The sequence below is a fragment of the Manacus candei genome, unplaced genomic scaffold (genome assembly GCF_025592945.1).
Source record: "Manacus candei isolate 608988 ecotype Guabito, Panama unplaced genomic scaffold, ASM2559294v1 h1tg000028l, whole genome shotgun sequence".
NCBI lineage: Eukaryota > Metazoa > Chordata > Aves > Passeriformes > Pipridae > Manacus > Manacus candei.
This window is the reverse complement of record NW_026138076.1, coordinates 35,923,048-35,938,255: the sequence shown is the minus strand read 5'-3', so window position 1 is coordinate 35,938,255 and position 15,208 is coordinate 35,923,048. Positions and strand designations below refer to the sequence as shown.

The following is a 15,208-nucleotide window of genomic DNA, read 5'->3' as shown; positions in this document are numbered from 1 at the left end:
CAGACAGTTGAAAGATGCCTGTAAGTAGCAAAGAAGACATATGGGCGAGGTACTTGAGTTATACTTGCAGACACCCTGTAGTGCTCCTGGTTATCCCTCTCTGTGCCAATCGTACTACTCAGAGACTTATGCTGAATAAACTGAACAAAAATCTAAAAATTAAATACTCTCAGTACTTGCACTACATGTAGCATAATCTGATGAAACTAACCCCCACACAGCCACTATAACAGTAGCCCTAGGAAGGGCAGAGTAGGATCAAAAGAAGAAAGGGGAAAGAGAGGAACCAGGCTGCAGCAGTTAGCGAAGCTGAAACAGAACTCACTCTGGTGCGATGATACGTGGTCCCTTCCTCAGCGCACACGAGTCCCTCTGAGGGCTGACCTCGGTGGAAAAGGCTTTTATATGCTCAAGCACTGTTTATTAATATGCAAACCACTCCCCATGACAAGTATGCCTTCATTACTCACTCTCTCCCCCCTCTCATACACAGGCAGACACAGAGCAAATTCATCATTTTCTCAGATAACAAGCAAGTTTGGTGACTTTTGGGACTAATACAGCAAATTGTGTGCTGGAGTTTTTCAGCCTGTGTTTAAAGACAAGAAATACTTTAAAGTGCCATTTAAAAAATATATAATAATTATTAAAACACAGGCACTGGTGAGCTGAGTCAGACAATGGGTGTTTTTTCTAAATGTAAGAAGTGTGGAACAAGACAAGAAATGTCTTTCTTGGATTATTTCTAACTCATGTGAAGCCCCACAATATCTGACCTAATTCTAGAACAATGCCTTAAATAGCTGCAATCTCACTTTTACATAAAGAACAAAGTGTGATTTAAGTTGGTTTGGTTTTTTGTTTTGTTTTGGGTTTTTTTGTTATCAGTGAAGAAGGGTAAAGAGGATTCATGCAAGCTCTGTCCATGAGTAATGCACATTAGAAGTTAGGGCTCTGTGATGTTATTGCTTCTTATCTGTTGTGGATATTGTGCTTTTCTGTTTGTTTTCATTTGTGCTCTTGCATTAGCAAAGCCATTCAGTGCTGCCGTACTTTGCTTTCCACTGAGCTTATGACCAGAACGCAGCAGCAATGGAGCAAGCTTTCCGATGCTAAAGAGCAAGGTCCAATATGTACTACACAGGTCTGTTCTGAGGCCTCATTCATCTTTTATAAAAAACAGTTGTGGGTGTTCCCCACAGGTGCAGGGAGCAGTGCTGGCCAAAGCACTCTCCCCTAGGATGAGGATATGCCAGATCCTTGTAGCTCACGCCATGAATCATTTACCGCAGGTCAACTTGTTTCCATGTAATACATGTTTTTCCCTGATGTCCACAGCTGACTTTTCAATCACCAGCAGCCTTTATAGCTAAGAGAAAATTTAAAAAAAGAACCCCAAAGTGTCTTCCAATTGGGACTTGTGTAATCTGAGCAGTGAGCTAAATTGCTGAGGCTTACCTTAATGGTGGCATTCCAATGCTTTTGGATTTACCTTTGCTGCAGACTTATGATTTAAAATTCCTTTTCTCCAGCATGTCAACTTGGGAATGGTGGTTTCAAGTACATTACAAAAAGGGAAGTTTAAAGTGGCCTAATTAATACCATATTTCCCCAGTTTTTAATTGTTGATTGTTGAATAAGCAACCTCTTTCAGGTACAACAGTTCCTTCACTTGCGGAGAAGCAGTCTGAGACATTTTCCTCATGTCGTTAGCAGAAAACTGAAGGAGTATTTATGGTGCTCAGGTAAATGGAATTTGAAACAAATTTATTTTACCGGTGTTTGCAAGATTTTGAGCCACTAAGAAGTTTTATTTATTTTAAGTTGGAGCAGAGTGTAGAACACAGTGGTATGTTGTAGGATCTGGTTCTCATCCTTCTGAAAGGGAAGCAGAAAGTATTCTCCAGGAATTGTTTTCAACAGACAGCAGTTTACTCCTACCCTGGCAAGGTTGCCAGTGATGATACATGGTAATGCATTAGTAAAAAACACTGGTAATCCAGCTTTTACTTTCGATGTGTGGTATTTAATGAGTTAAAACTGTAGCTTCAATCCAGAATTTCCTTCCATTGAGTTGGTATGGAGCACAAGAACTTCTTTGTGCTACAATTATACCTTCAGTGATTGACAAGGTACCAAAAAACCCTTTTTCCCTTTGCTGTAGGAAATATTTAAGGTGGATCAGGAGGAAAAGATTTCCAGTCTGTGGCAGGACTGTGCTGGGACCAAATTTTAACCTCATGTTTTAAATGGGTAATTCAGCCCCTGTCTGGTGGAAGGACCAAATTTTTAACTTAATGTTTTGAATGGGTAACTCAGCCTCCATCTGGTGGAAGTTGGGCTCAGGTCATGCATCATGGGCAGGTGTTAATCCTTCCCCACAGTGCTGCTCTGAGCACCTGAGGGCCTGGCAGGGAGTGTGGTTAGGCAAACAGTGGGATTTCCAGAGGCTGTACTCAGGAGCACCTGTTACTTAGGTGACTGCAGCTCTGTACAAGATCAGGAGGTTTCTTCCAAAGAAAAAGTAATTCTTCCTTTCTGCCAAATTCTGCTCAGTGCACATGTGAAAGATCAAATAAATTCCTTTGCTTTCTAAAACGGGAAGTGATACAAGTTTAAAATAATGGAGTTAGTGATACACTGAAATGATTTAACCTTGGTTTCCTCTGTTGATGTTTTCTTACAGATTAAACTATCCCTTACTGTTGCCCTTTTGGCCTGCAACTCCTGGTGCTGTCGTTAAAAATTTTCTGAACAGCCAGTTGTAAGCAGTCAGGCTGGGACTGTGTACCAGTCTGTTGCACAAGGTTATTTGCTTAAGTGTCTTTCACCTCTGTCCAGCTTCTGGAAACTTCAGAGCTGGGAGAACAAACCAGTCAAGATCATGATGTATTAAACAAGTGTGTATAAAACCTGGGTGCAGAGACATCCATTCATATCTGACACCTTTCCCACAAGCCGTGGCAGAGGCATTTTCATAGGAGGAGCGGTGGTGAAGCGTCCCACAACTCAGCAGTTTGCCTTTTGACAATTTGCACTTTGGTCATGGAGCAACATCCAGATTTCTCATGGTCAGCCGAGCCCTATGTGTCTGGCAATTGCATGGAGTGTGTGTGTCACGCCGAGCAGGCGTGTCTGGCAATTGCATGGAGTCACCAGGTCAGTGAAAGGATGTTTTCTGTGTATTTTATCCAGGGAAGAAAAGACATTAACTAAATGATACATCTCCTTTCTTGGTCAGCACAGCAGCTCTCCTCTCAGCTCAAAAGCCCTAGATAAATGCAGAGGAAGTCACTTGGATTAAATTTAAATCCAAGATTTAGTTCGGCAGATGTCCCTTTCAAAGCATTCAAAGGCTATTCGGGGATCAGCACGCTGCAGGGCAGATCTCCTGCCCTGTGATTCCCTAAGGGTTGTGGATCACTCTGGCTATTGACTTGTGGCCACATCTTCCCCACTTCTTCTGCCACAGTTGCTGCTCCACCTTGCACCCCAGAATTAATAGTTAAGCAGAAGATTTGAAACAAGATGCAGTACCTCATGCTGTTGCCTATGTTTTGTTGTACGTTTCTGTGGTGAGATAGCTTGCTTACTGTGTGTGCCAGTAAAAAACATCTATGATTCCTGATGTCTTGCTTTGGGAACAAGAGCCCAGCTCACAGGAGCTGAAATGGGAGTAAGTACAGGACCATGGTGCAGGATTTTCCCTGGATGGGAAATTCCAACCAGGCTTTTATGGTGAGTCGACTTTTGTACTGCACAAAACATGACCATCCTATTGAGACTGGTAACCCACAGTTAGTGCATCTATTTGTGTGTCCAGGAGAATAAATCTACTCAAGTCAGAAGTTTTACTATAAATTTAGATATAGTCATCGTGTTCCCTTCCTTAGAAATCTCCTAATTTCCTCATGCCATCCCTGTCTTTTTTTTTTTTTTTAAATTACAGTGCTATACTGCTGTTACAAACTTGAGCAATTAAGCATTTAGGATAATATAAAGAAAGTGAATAATTACAAGTTTCATAATTTTTAATCCCCTTCATGACAGATATTAGGCCTGTAAAATATTAGACCTGCAAATGCACCAAAGGCACTTCACCTTTTACATTTATATGTAATAGAGCTCAGCAATTTCCCTTCTCCTTTAGCAAGCAGTAAATTCAGCCAGAAAAAGACACCTTCAGACAGACCTAATGTTGGACCTCTGTAGCTTAAGTTTAGAAATACTTTTGATCAAAGAAGTGCTGTGGGAGAATTAAAAATACCAAGTATTGCTTTTTTTAAAAAAAGTTGACACATTTGAACTTTTTATTAGTGTTCTCACTGCTTTTTTTCCTCATTTGAAAGATAACCATAAAAAAGGTTTAGTATATTTAAAGAGACCATCTATGAGAAAACAAGCATGTTCCTACATGTGCAGCTTACTTTGCTCGTGCATATTCCATTACTCTGTTTATGATATTTTGTAAAAAGTATGCAGAAGGGTTGTGAATGTATTTGAAAGAAATTATCCATTCTTAATCAAATATCCTTCTTGTGTGACTGTAGCTCTAGTAAAAGGCAATGTTTAATGATCAATAAGATCATTATACAAGCAGTAATGAGATTTTCTTTTGAAACAGAGCAGCTTAGAGAAGCAATCAGCTACAGACAAGCCTGCAATTTTGGGGTTTTAATTTAGCCAATAACTTTTTTTTTCCTCTGCTCCTGGCAGCAGGGAGATTTTGTGCGTAGGAGAATGAAAAGCATCAGCTGAAAGATTCATCTTCAAATTACTACATGGAGAGCAAAAGCCATAAAGAGCAGTCGGTTAGACACAGTTCTTTGTGTTCAAAAGTGATCTTTTCGCTTTATTCATAAATAGGAAAGTTCACAGGTGCAGGTGGTTTTATATGAAAGACCCTGATCCCAAGTCCACTGAAGCCAGCATAAGGACTTGTGCTAACTTGAGTGGGCTCTTCTCTTGGGTGCTGGTTTTGCAACTGAGAATTTTGGCAGGACCATAATGGCTCATTTAGTTGAAGCATTTGGAATTACCTTTCCTGGTGCATTTGCTTCAGCTTTTCATGTAAGTTGTGCTCAGTCCTGAGCTAGCTAGCAGACTATTTGCTTCATCTTAGCACTTTTGTTTATGAGAAATTGGCCAAAGTAATAAAACCTAGTTACCATAGAGAATGCATTTATCCTAATAGCTTCTCTGACTTAGTGCAATGGAGTAAGGAGGAGCAATGATGCTCTTCCCAGCTCATAGGGAGTTACATGCATGCATGACATTTCAGCAAAAATTCTTGATGAGTAGCCAGAGGACCCATTGTCGTTCAGAAGATGCAGTTCAGCATAGAGATGCTGAATGGAGGTCCTTGGTATGTCAGCAGATGGCTGACTCATACCCGTTTGAGGTCTCTATACTGATGCTTTGTTTCCCATTACATCCTGTAGAACCTTTTCATGGAATTGAAAAACCACATGCCGAAGTCAGAGCCCATCAGCTGCTTTTCTTATTTCAATTCATGTTTTGTTATATCTGTTTAAAAGAGAAGTAAGAGTTAAGAAATAAATATCTGTGTATAAGTTGCAGAAAATAAGAGAGCTTTGTTCCTCATCCTGTTCATGTGGACAAAGTATTGATGAAAACTGGAGATGCTGTCTGCTTACATTTGGATAGATAAATCACGAGGTTTCATCCCCTTGTGGGCCTTTGTGATTGTATCACATTGCATGGACAACTATGTAAAGGAATTGGATGTGCTTTATGAGCAGGGGAATAATCTGTGATTCACAGAAAGAGGTCAATGCAATTAGTGAAATGTTAAACCTCATAATGTAATGCAACATGTGCTGTCTGCCTGATTCCATCCACATCAGTTTCAGAAGGGATAACACACAAATGTGTTACTTAACAAGTAAATAAAAGCTTCTAAGGAGAGCCCTCTTAAAAACATGAAGCCCCTTCATCTCATGAACAAGTCTGGTCTCATTAGGAAGCTCCCAGGGAGTCCTGAGCAGGCACAGGACCTGGGCAGGGAGGGCACACTTCCTGTTTGCAGATATGAACTGAAAGGCTGAAGGAAGAGAAAATATTCACTTCAACCGTTTGAAATATGAGAGTTCTTAAAAAAAAGAAATCTCTTCACGCCATGCTTTTTGATTCCACAAAACGAATCATTTGATGTCACAGTCACTCTCAAGAAAACTAAGGTGGATTAAGAAAAACATGGTGTAAAGACTTTGTGGGTTTGGGGTTTTTTGGTGGTGGTTTTGTTGTTTGCTTGGCTGTTGTGGGTTTTTTTTGTTTCTTCTCTGGATTTTTGCTATAAGAGAAGTCTTATTTTCCTGGAAGTATACGGGAGTGATCTGTCAAAGTGAGCAAGACGAAAGGATCAGTGTCTAAGCCTTAATTATGTTGCCACACAAAAGAGCTGCAGGTGACTTGCGTAGCCCATAAGCTCAATACTTCACCCTGCCTGAATGCTGCTTTTAAAGATGTAAGGCCTCCCCATGACTCCAGTAGTGACTTTCCAGCACCAACTGCTCTAATCACAGTGGAAACCAGTACTGGTAAAGCCAACATAAATGCAATAGGGGAGTGCTTGCACTTGTTTCCAGATGACAGAACTTAGCCAGTTCCATAGCTAGCCTACCTCTAAAGCTCACTGTGTCTCCAGGGTATTGATATGGTGAAGGAGGTTAGAGGAAGTATAATATATATCAGAAAACCCTATTGAAAATACCAGGTGAGAAATTAACTTGTTTAGCTGAAACACTAGATGCCTTTGATTAAGGGTTAATTTTAAGGAAGCATTAGCATCAAGGGATGGAGGCAGTTCTCAGAACTTACTGAAGAGACAGGAGGAAGAAATGGTAAATCTTTGTGCACCAGAAGCAAATTTGAACTCAAAAACAAGGGAAGCTTGAGCGTGGAAGTTAATGCACAATTAACAGAAGAGAACAGAAAATTGCCTTGGATTTATGAGCAAGGAACTTATTCATTTGTTCTTTCACACTTAAGCAGAAAGGGACTCTGCCTGTTGTGCTTCTCAAAGACTAAAGTACAAATATTTGTATTGTTAGCTGTTCTTCTTCCTCTTTGAATTAAACAATAGTCTGAGGTGCTTAAACAGAAGTTATTCAGGTGTTCTTTGTCTGAATTTATACTGGGTATGGAAAAAACAAAGCAGGTAGGTAAGAGGGGTTTAGCCCCCTCTATTCTTTGCTCTGTTCATCTGCTCAGTGGCTTCTGAAGCCACAGACAGACAGCTCTTGCCCACGTGCAGCTTCATCACCCGTGTTCCCAGAGGAGGTGACTGTGCTGTGGTGAGCCACGTGCAGCATGAGGTGATATTTCTGTCTGTCTGTCTGGGGCTCACGGGGACTTCAGCTAAGGTGTACTGCCCCACCCCTTGGTGCAATCACTTGGCCTCCCAGCCTTTCCCTCACATCCTTTTTTGGGTGAATGCTGTGTTAAGACCTACAGGCACACCTTCAAGGGTAATTGCTTCTGGTGGCTTGAAGCTCTGACTGCAAAGTCGCAGGTAACTGTGTGTGGTAGGCAGCTACAGTGCTAATTTGTCCATAGAATGCAAAGAAGCACAGAGCTAGGTGCAGAGACCTGGAGGACATTTCTAAAGCTAGTTACAAATATTTTACTGCTTCGTCTCTGTCTTGTGCTTCTCTGTAGTTGTTGTAGGCCCAGAGGTTAAATATTAAAGCAGTTTCTTTTGTGTAGTGGCTTAAATAGCAGCAGAAGGGGAAGGGAGCTAGCATTTGTTTGATATTAGACAGGTGTAAACTGCAAAGATAATTAAAAATTAGCAATTACCAGGCATGATTATAATGAGAATCAGTTGGGAAAAGCTCTGCAGGAGAATGACAGGGTTGCCTTTGGCTTCAGACTCTCCTCTTGCAGCTTTGGAGAACAGAGGGGTGTTTGCACTTTTACTCAGATACCAGAGAGCATAAAAAAGCCATGCCAGCATGGTGCATGGAGGGATGATCTGGGTCCAAATGCAGTTCCCAGCAGCAGTTGTACTCTGTGTTCCCACTATGAAAACCAGACATAGTGGTCATTATGAAAGAGCAGAGCAAAACTTCAAATGCTTTCTCTTTGCACTGGTTCTGTAGAGACAATATGGAAGTAATACTATCTTTTCTGGTAATAAGCTCATTTTAGCTCTGGGGAGATATTTGGAAGTATTATTGTGTAGACAAGATGTGTACATCAGCAGTAAGTAACCAGAGATATTTGCTTATAATGGCACAGTTACAAAGGGGCAGAGATGGCACTGAGCAAAGTGACACAGCTGCAAGAAGTCACTTTGGGGTAAAATGAACTTATATAAAACCAATTCAATTACTGTTTTTTATCCGTGTAAAGTTATTCATCAACTTCAGTGATTTGAGCTTTAATTCATATGAAGACCAGAGCTTACCCTATCAAGATTCCTGAATTTTTCCTTTTCTCCTCAGGATAACAGAAAATAGCACGAAATGCCTTCAGCTTTCCAGAGATGAGCTTTTCAAGGTCAGTATCAGTATTTTTATTGCCTTGCCAAAACCCAAATATGTTCCACATTCCACCTGCTTCCCTTCCAGAAGTCTGAAATGATTAAGATTCCTGTTTGGTGAGTTTTTCCTAAGAGATTTTTGGTTTTGAATTCTTGGTCCTCCATCAATCATGGTATTATGAAAATGCTTATTTCTGCCATCCCTCCTCCTTCCAGTGTTCTTTTCAGGAGGTACAGAATAACATAACAATCTCTGAGAAATATTAAGACTTTCAAATGGTGAGTGTTCTTCAATTATTCATTCTTCTCCTTTTTTTTTTTCCATAAACTGCAGATGTTTAAGAAGTGATAATTAGAAGAGCCTCCTGTTTTTGACAGATGCTGCCCTATAACTGACTTCGTGTATCCAGCAAATACTGACTGTGAGGACTGTAAAGGGTTATTACACATATTTTGTCCTTAAATTTATAGCACTTTTTTTCATTGTTAGTTTTAAAATACAGAAATTCTCGGTGACAAACTGCAGTGGTATTTGCAGAGCAGTTCACTTTTCATGCTTGCTGCACAGGTTTTGCATGACTTGCATTTCACCAGACATGGTTCTGGGTTTGGGTGCAAGTGGTGTTTGAAAGTCCATAGTTAACAGAATAAAAAACAAAACAAATGAAAAATTTGCAAGTGCATCATCTGAAAAGACCAAGCTCTGTAGTGTTGTAAACTTTGATATTTTCATCATTTTCTACTCCAGGAAGAAAAAATACTTGGATGGTGATGTAAAATAGTTTATTTGAACGTATTTTGGACCGTTCTGTCTACCCTCATAAAATTGCAGGAAAACATAAATTGCTTCAACTACAAGTATTTTGATCCTTATCCAAAATATTTACTGTAATCTTAAGGCTTTCGCAACATTGTCTCTATTGGTAAGTGTATTTTTCTTGGCAAAAATAGATATTTTTTTCCAAGAGTGTTAAATACCTGTGTAAGATGTCCTTGTCTCCATTACGGTTTTTTATTTTACTGTTTCAATAACTAAGATTATTTCTTACCTGCAAATTCTTGTGGTGTTCTGACCTATGTAGCAATGTCTTACTACATGGCACAAGGTTTTACATACTATTTTATACTAATCATCAAAATCATGAATATACAGCAGCCCACAAGCTATAGAGACTCCCCTCTGCCCACTAAATGTTAAATAATCACTGCACTTCTGCAGAAGTGCAGTAAGAAACTGAGAAGAGATAAATGGAGACAAAATAATGTATCTATATTCTTTTCTGTTGCTCAGCTTTTCTGGAAGTCGTGACTCTTCCATCCAGACAGTACTCCCTTTGTTTCCACTGATTCACAGAGCAGCAGGAAGAGAGGAGGAGTGGCCCATGGAGCTGGCGGTGTTGTTAGGGTGGGGTTGAATGTCAGATGTAGGTCTGAACCAAGCTATTTTCATAGCTAAAGATAAAGCAGAGGTACTGGTCCAACCCTAAATGTCATGCTGTCAGTCCAACAGCTTGCCTGCAGGCAGCTTTCTCACCTCTTTACCAGTCTTCTGAGCTGTCTAAATGAGTGATCTGGGAGTTTTTGCTTATCCAAGTAGTCTACTGAGTTTGTTAGAAGTTACCCAAGCCAACCTTGCCTCACATCCATCTCAGTGTCCCAGCTGATCTACAAATGGCAAGAGCTCCTTCTCTCCCATTGTGAAGCAAACGGCAGTAGCTCAGACAGGGCAAAGACCCCACGTCATGGAGTTGTGAGAGTCACAGTCAGTGGCTGGAGTCAGAGAGTCACAGTCTACAGTCGAAGCTAAGTGAGAGCTGAGACAATTGAAAAACAATCCTGGCCTGTGTGCAAGCAGGCTTGCAGGCTTGGTGTATGCCTGAGAGAGAGAGAGAGCACTTGCTCAGGTACTGCTGCCTCTTTTCAGATGAGATTTTCCCCTTATCCTCTTCCCCTGTTTTCTGTGTTCCCCAACATGAGATGATGCTGCAACACTTCCTTCTGTGCTGAATGTGAAAAGTGTAGTGTCCTGGAGCCATGAACGCTGTTTGCTCATCACTGCAGGATACGTGCAGGAAACATTACAGAATGTGGTTCACTGCACTACGTATGTCTTTTTGTCCATACAAAAATGCTCCCTGCTGAGCACTTTCTGCTTGGAAATTTCCACTTTCATTAAGATGTCAGTAAACTTACTAAGTCTCTTTTAGTTTTCTTTTAGCCAAACTCTGCTTTTATACAGACTTTCAGTAATACACTTCTGTTTTTCCTCTAAAGAAGCAGCAAAAGTATTGGAGAGTTCTTCTGACTTGTTTAGCACAGTATTAAAGAAATAAAGGTATCTTTGTGTTCTTGATATATAATATTTTGCAAGTTTTTGACAGCTGGTGAGTTAAAGTAACTGAAATTAAAGATATAAATTCATTCCAGGAAGTTGCTGTAAAAACAAGAGGAACAGTGTTGTCTGCCTATGCCTTGTACCGCTGATCTCTTACCATGATCAAGGATTGTTCTGATGAGAAAGGAAATTACTAGAGTCACAGATGATGAACTCTAGCTAGTGAGGTAAGGATTCCTCTTTTCTGAGTTATCTGTGGAGGTTTCTATCCCCAGGAGAAGCTGAAGAGTCACATTTCTATTTCCAACCTGAGATGGATCAGTTACATTCTGATAGAAAGCAGAAGTGGTAAGGGCCTTGAGGACCCTGCATGAGACACAGCACAGTCTCTGGAAAGAAAGTACAGTAAGAGTTTATCTAGGAGTACCTTTATGTGCATGTTTGAAAGCAAGGTAGAATTTTGTTACTTGCAGAAGTACATTGTTGATTTAGTTACTCAGTGGCTCAAAAATGCATTTGCATTCTTCAGGGGAAAAATAAAGGTAAAAAGTCTTAGCTGCATCCTCAAAGTTTAACCAAAACCCAACCTTTCTCACTAGCTTTGTTTTACCTAGACCCTTTTACTCCTAAGCAGAAACTTAGGAATTCTGAAAGTAATCACAGGCAAGGCAAGGGTTATCTCTTTTAGTACAGCAAGTTGCTGGAAAGAGGATTTGCCCTTTGTATGACTTTGATTGCACACACTTTAGCTGACCACTAAAGCCGATGACGTGTTTGTTCCATTGCTGAAGCTATCTTTGACCTCATTTCCTCACATTATACCCAACTAGAGGGTAATCGATAGGATCTATTTGCAGTTACTTGTAACCCAATTAAAACTACAGACGATCCAAAAAATGATGCTACATGTGTAAGAACATAGCAGTTGGTAATAAAATAACTCTTTTGTGTTGCTGGTGTAGATTATGGTCTTAAGAGTAGTTTAGGTTGGAAGGAACCTCTTGAGATCTAGTCAAGCCCCCCTTGCTTAAGCAGGGGAAGCAAGAGCCAGTTGCTCAGGACAATGTCCAGTTGGGTTTTTGATATCTCCACAACCTCTCTGGGCAACACTTTTCTCTATTTTACCACCTTTACAGTAAAAAAAAGTGTACTGGAGCTGGTGAAGGTACACTCACCAGAAGCAAGAACCTTAAACCCTGGACTTGTGCTATCATCTGGGCAAAGTTGTAATACTTATGAAAATTATACAAATTTATGACTTATTCCAGGAAGGTATTGCACAATCTAAGTTTCTATAGCACTTAGTATGAGCTCTTCACACTAAGCAAAAGACTTCTGAACACTGTATAACAGAAATGTGAGAACAACCTGCCCTGTTCATGATTATGTTAGACTTAAACCCACTTATTCCTACAGCACATCCTTGCAGTGCCAAATGGTGATGTTAATTTTTAATAAACTGAGTAGAGAAGACAGATCGTGGATATTAAAACCACTGACATTTTCTCACATTTTTTCTCCTCTTCCTGTCTGGGGCACTGTCCTGAAAGTGGTCTCTTCTCTCAGTTTGAAATTGGTGACTCTCTTCCTAGTCACAGGATGGGAGGGTTATTTAGAGAGTCCTGAATCACTCTTTGATTCTGTAATAGTGAAGGCAGAACCCTGGAAACAAAGTTTTGTGTTATTATGGATGACATACATGAGGAAATGTGATTCTCAGCTTATGAGAACTGGATATAATCAACCTAACTTATGAAAGTTTATGAAAGTGCTGCTGTAAATTGATTCACCAGAAGAAGTATTAATTCCTAGAGATAAGAATATGTCAAGCAAAGAGAGCAAAGACTGCTGAATAAGTAATCGAGCTGTATTAGTCGTCTATGCCTCAGAGAAATAATGGAAATTGATATTCAAATAAAAATGTCTTCAAGTAGCACATAGTTTAAATTTAAAAAATTAACAAATCCTTCCCAAGTCAATGGAAACTATCAGTAATTTGCTGAGTCCAAGTGTTTACTTATCCTCATTCTAGAAGAATAGTTGTTTTCATCTTCCAGAAGCTAAGGAATTGGCTTATCTAGCCTCGAGTGTTCAGTAAGACTAATTTCTTCAGACCCTGTTTTCCATGCTTCCCAGCTGGCATTTCCAACACTTGTGTCATGGAAGTTCTTCTGCCTCCCATTCCTGACATACCACTCCTACATGGTAAGTAAGGCTCTAGTCAACATGCCAAATATATCAGGAGAGTCAGAACAGCAAGGTGTCCTCTGAAGGCAGGCTAGCAGCATCAAGCATTGCAGTGTGCTCATCCCACTGAGAAGGGCCTATCTGCCACAAGACATGGTCCTCCACATGTGACCTCAACTTACACATTTGGGGTTTTCAATTAGTCAGACAGATTTGATTAAGGCAATTTCTCAACAGTTAAGCAGTGCAGCTAAATGCAGCTGTTGGGGCTTTGTGCTGGGACAGGAAGACAGAGTAGTAGATAGAAGAAGCTTCAAGCACTATAACATTTATGTCAGGATCACTTTCCAGGAATGGATAGAAATGAGACTCTGACCAACAGACATGGACCTATCAGGGAGAATGTGAAGCACTGTGGACTTTGGCTGCTTCTGTGTAAAAGACAGATGAACACCTAAAATATAAGATACTATAAGCTGTTTTGAGATTAATATTTCCCCCGGCATACTTGGCTTCTGGGTAACTATTACCCAGCTTATTGAAAGCCAGTCATTCCCTTGTAGTTCCAGTCATTCCCCTGCATTGCCAGCAGGGTTCTCGCCAAACTGAAGCTAGATTCGTGGTGTTGGTCAGACTGACTGGCAGCGGATGTCCTGCCTGAAAAAGGCAATGGGCTGCCTTTGCAGGTGTCCCAAGGTGGTTGGACATGACCTGCTACACACTCAGGGCTTTGGGACTCCAGAAAATAGTATATGCTTTCACAGATTATTCAACCTCAAAAGCTGCCATCATATTGATTAAATGAAATAACAACGTGGGAGAAGACCTAAACCTACTCCTAATTAATAGGGCAAAAAATCATTCTACGGGCAGCAAGCTATTGCATATCTGCCTTTTGTAAGTCCTGGTGAATGCCCTTTGAAAGAATTAGTGGTGGTCAGTGTCAAAAGCAGGATAGTGCTGGGTGAAACTCAGCTCTTACTGCAACTTGTACAGCTTCGATACGAATAAGGAATGGTTTCAGAAGTGCTGCAAGTCAGGCTTCTATAAATTATTGACACCTCAAAAGTAGGGCAGGGTTAATGTCATTATATCACTTTCAAAGAATATTTGTAAATCACAGAAGAACATGACAGATTATCAATGAATAAGCATAAGGAATAATGGATAAAACCACACATAATTAAATCCAAGGTAAAAAATCAAGCATTTGTTATAGGAGCACTTCTTCAGGAAAGCTAAGGCAAAGTACTCTTTGGAATACGTGCATGGCAACTGGGACAAAAGTTAATATAAAAAAGAGAAAAACAGTTTTGCAGCCCACATCTATTGCAAATACTATCTGCAGTAGAAAAGATATACACGTACTTTTTGTAGGGTTGAATCTTAACAAATTCCTTCTCTTATTGCTAATGTTGGAATCCCATTTGTCTGAAAGGAATGTTTCTAGTTATATATTCATGAAACTGCATCATGAACTGAAATACATCATGGTTAAGTGCTCTACAAAATCAAGATGTAATTGAAAAGCTTGATAGAACAAACTATAAATAACTTCCTTAAAAATCAACTTCATTTGGAAACTCATGCTTGAGTGCACGATCCCATTTTCCATAAACATCCACTCAAATTTACAAGTTGCGTGGAAAATGAAATTATTATTGCAAAGCCAGAAAAGAGCCTCATTTTGACTTAAATTTTCCACATGTCCAGCATGTCTGTGCTGATAACCTTGGTGTTTCATGTATAGTTTCAGCTTCTAAAATGCCTCACTGCACTGAAAATGTTTCAGCTTTCGGCTCTGAGGAGACTGAGCTCTTCTGCTGGGAAGTGTTTGTGCACTGGCAAAAGGTGCTGCTGAGGGCGGATTTGTGAATGGCACTTGCCTCCTTGTCACAGTTTGTGAAGCCCCTGTGAAAGCAGAGCTTTTAGGCACTCAGGAAAGACCCCCTGGCCAGTACAATTGATCTCACTGCTTTGCATGGTCTGGTGAACTCGTTCATGGCATTGGTTTTATATATGCTGCATCTTTTAAAAATAATGCTGTTTTCCACTCTTACTGTGTGTGGCTAATACAAAATATCTATGCCTGCTATCTTTTGAATATCAACACAATATGTCTCATAAGAAACATATAAAATGACTAGGCAATGAAGCAATTAATTGATTTTATAATGAAG

General features: G+C 40.1%; 1 protein-coding gene across 1 annotated transcript in view; it reads right to left on the bottom strand.

Moving 5' to 3' along the window:
- The window catches only part of HPGDS (hematopoietic prostaglandin D synthase), a 29,330-nt gene extending 28,895 nt beyond the window's left edge, over positions 1–435 (bottom strand). Inside the window, exon 1 of the mRNA XM_051789803.1 lies at positions 326–435. The gene's annotated coding sequence lies outside the window, so the exon portion shown is untranslated. The remainder of the gene's footprint in view (positions 1–325) is intronic.
- Positions 436–15,208: the final 14,773 nt, after the last annotated feature.